The 4,231-nt window shown below is 32.5% G+C and overlaps 1 pseudogene; it reads left to right on the forward strand.

Moving 5' to 3' along the window:
* Positions 1–1,671: 1,671 nt before the first annotated feature.
* LOC102896984 overlaps positions 1,672–4,231 on the forward strand; it is an 11,495-nt pseudogene continuing 8,935 nt past the window's right edge.

Consider the following 4,231-nt stretch of genomic DNA (forward strand, 5'->3'; position numbering starts at 1 on the left):
ATAGAAAACCAGGTTTTAAAATCACATCATTATACATTATGAACTCAAGATAAAAAAGGCATAATTAGCTTCAAAGAAAAGATCCAAGAGATTTGGACACCACCTAGAGGAAATCAAGAGAAAAACTCTTTCGTATCAACAATCTAAAGAGAGACCGCTATGTAATAAAACTTGTTTATGATAAAGAAAGCAGAATACACTCCCAACGATGCCCATGGAGAGAAATATCCTTCGAACAGCTCAAACAACTGGACTTCAAGTCTACACAGGAAGAAAGAGAAAAACCTCCAGGAAATAAGCTTAAAGACATAAAAATATGAGACTTAAATGACAAAGAATTCAGAATTGCACTTCCAAAAAAACTCAGAGATGCAAGAAAGGTTAGACCAATAAATTCAAGGACTTAGAAAAAATAGACCAGCAAAATAAGCTTTTTAGCAAGGAAATTAAAACCCTGAAAAAGAACCAAATAGAATTTCTAGAAGTGAAGAGCACACTAAAAGATGAAGAGGAAATAGCAAGCATAGGAAATAGAGTTGACAAGATGGAAGAAAGAATCAGGATATTAAAGACAGAAATCTAGAAATGATTCGGAAGGAAGAAAACAGAGATCGAAGAATGAAAAATAATGAGAGAAATACAAGAACTAGCTGATATCATCAAAAATGGCAACGTAAGAATAGTGGGTATCCTAGAAGGAAAAGAAAAGAAGAAGAGATCAGAGAACATATTCAGACAAATTGTTGACGAGAATTTCACAAATTTAAGGAATGACCTGGAGCTTTGAATCCAAGAAGCTAATAGAACACCCAATTATCTCAACCTCTAATGGCTTACTCTAAGACACATTGTATTAAAATTATGAAAAATAATGACAAAGAAAGAATTCTCAAGGCAGCGAAGGAAAAGATGATGTCCTATAAAGGAAAATCCATTAGACTGTCATGGGACTTCTTATACAAATCTTATAAGTAAGAAAAGAGTGGAATCAAATATTCAAATAAATAAATGAAAAGAATTACCAGCCAAAAATAGTGTATCCCGCAAAGTTTTCCTTTGGATATGAAGAAGAAATAAAAACCTTTACAAACATACAAAAGTTGAAGGAATTCTCCACTATGAAAAAAGCTGAAAGAGGTCAGCACAATTGAAACAAAATGATAAAAATATACATAACTATTGGTAAGATGACTAGCAGGCAGATAGAAGTAGAGGAGTGCAATTCTTATTAAGAAGAAAGTATTGAAACCTTAACCAATAAGAAGAGAATTGCTACTGAAAGAAACCAATGACGATGATAGTACAACATATCAAAACTTTTGGGACATGGCTAAAGTGATAATAAGAAGGAAGTTTATATTGTTACAGACCTTTCTCAAAAAACAAGAATGAGCCCAAATAAACAACCTAACACATCATCTTAAAAAAAACTGGAAAAAGAAAAACAAATTAAGCCTAAAATCAGTAGAAGGAAAGGAGGAAAGAAATAATCAAAATTAGAGCAGAATTAAATGAAATTGAGAACAACAACAACAACAAAATAATAGAAAAAAATAATGCAAAACAGAGTTGGTTCTTTAAGATTAATAAAATTGACAAACTCCTGGCTAGACTTCCTAAAGAAAAAAAAGAAAGGTCACAAATAAAATCTGGAATGAAAGAGGAGAAACGATGACAGATACTACAGAAATCAAAGGGATTACACAAGAGAACTATGAAAAGCTATACAACACCAAAGTTAATAACCTAGAAGAAATGGACAAGTTCTTAGAAAGACACAACCTTCCTAGAGTGAATCAAGAAGAAGTGAAAATATAAATACATGGATTAGCAGTATGAAAATTGAAACAATCATAAAAAACCTACCAAAAAGTAAAAGTCCAGGACCAGATGGCTTCACCAGTGAATTCTACCAAATATTCAAAGATTTAATACCTATTCTCTTCAAACTCTTTCAAGAAATCAAAGAGGAGGCAATACTTCCCAACTCATTTTATAAGGCCAATATAAATCTGATACCAAAACTCGATAAAGATAACACAAAAATGAAACTACAGACCAATATCTCTCATGAACACAGATACAAAAATCCTAATTAAGATACTAGTGAATTGAATACAACAACACATGAGAAAGATTATACACCATGATCAAGTGGGCTTCATCCCACAGGCACAGGGATGGTTTAACATACATAATTCAATTAATGTGATACATCACATGAACAAAATAAAGAATAAGAATCATATGATCATATCAACAGATGCAGAAAAAGCCTTTGGTAAGATATAGCATCCATTTATGATCGAAACACTTTGTAAAATAAATATAGAAGAAAAGCATCTCAACATAATAAAGGCCATATACAACAAACCCTTAGCTAACATATTTAACAGTGAAAAACTAAAAACTTTCCTCTAAGATCAAGAATAAGACAAGTTCGTCCATGATCACCACTGTTGTTGAGTATAACATTGGGGATCCTAGTGAGTGCAATCAGGCAAGAGAAATAAATAAGTCATTCGAATAGGAAATGAAGAAGTCAAACTGTTACTATTTGTGAATGACATGATTCACTATATAGAAAACCCTAAAGACTCCACACAAACACTACTAGAAATAATAAACAAATATAGTAAAGTTTTAGGATACAAAATCAATGTTCAAAAATCCATAGCATTCTTATACTTTAATAACGAATTATCAGAAAAAGAAATTTAAAAAAATCCTTTGAAATTGCAACAAAAAGAATAAAATATCTAAGAATAAACTTATTGAAACATGTAAAGAACCTACATAATGAAAACTATAAGACCCTATTAAAAGAAATTGAAGAAGATACAAAGAAATGGAAATATATCCCGTGTTCTTGGATTGGAAAAATGAACATAGTAAAAATGACCTTATTACTGAAAGCATTATGCAGATTTAAAGAAAACCTCATGAGAACCCCAAATGGCATTTTTTAAAGATATAAGACAGAAAATCATCAGATTTGTATGGAAGCACAAAGAACTTGAAGAGCCAAAGCTATCTTTAGAAAAAAGAGGAACGCTGGAGGTATCATTCTGCTCACCTGCAGATTGTGTGTTCTACAAAGCAACAATAATCAAAAAGGTATGATATTGGCAAAAAAAAGCAAGACAGGCAGACCGGTGTTACAGAATTCAGAACCAGAAGTAAACCCCTGTTTATATGGGCAAATAATTTTTGAAAAAGGAGTAAAAAATATACAATGGAGAAAGAGAAGCCTTTTCAATAAATGGTGCTGAAAATACTGGAAAGCTATCTGCAAAAGAATGAAACTTGACTGTTATCTATCACAATACACCAAATTAACTAAAAATAGATAAGGACTTGAATAGAACACCTGAAACAATAAATTCCATAGAAGAAAGCACAAATACTAAACTCATGGACTTTGAACTTAAAGAGAATTTTATGAATTTGACCTCAAAGGCAAGGGAAGGAAAAGCAAAAATAAACAATTGAGAGTGTATCAAACTAAAAAGCTTCTGCATAGCAAAAGAAACTGTCAACAAGGCAATGAAACAACCATTTGCATGGGAAAATATATTTGCAAGTCAGGTCTCTGATAAGGGCCAAATATCCAAAATATACAAAAAACTCATACGACTCAACAACAACAACAAACAATCCAATCAAAAAATGGGCAGAGGACCTGAACAGACACTTCTCCCAAGAAGACATACAAATGGCCAATAAACATATGAAAGAATGCTCAACATCACTAGCTATTAGGGAAATGAAAATCAAAACCACAATGATACACCATCTCACAGCTGTTAGAATAGCTGTTATCAACAGGACAAGTGATAACAAGCATTGGAGAGGATGCAGAGAAAAAGGAACCCTCATACACTGCTGGTGGGAATACAAATTGGTACAACCACTATGGAAAACAGTATGGAGGTTCCTCAAAAAGCTAAGAATTAGCTACCACATGATCCAGCAACTTCTCTACTGGGTATTTACCCTAAAGACTTGAAAACATATATCTGAAAAGATATTTGCACACTGATGTTCATAACAGCATTATTCACTGTGGCCAAGACATGGAAGCAACCGAAGTGTCCTACTATAGAAGACTTGCTAAAGAAGATATGGTACATACAATGGAATATTATTCAGCCATAAGAAAAGATGAAATACTGCCATTTGCAACAACATGGATGGACCTTGAGATAATCATGCTAAGCAAAATAAGCCA

Source organism: Pteropus alecto, unplaced genomic scaffold (genome assembly GCF_000325575.1).
Source record: "Pteropus alecto unplaced genomic scaffold, ASM32557v1 scaffold119, whole genome shotgun sequence".
In the NCBI taxonomy this organism is placed as follows: Eukaryota; Metazoa; Chordata; class Mammalia; order Chiroptera; family Pteropodidae; genus Pteropus; species Pteropus alecto.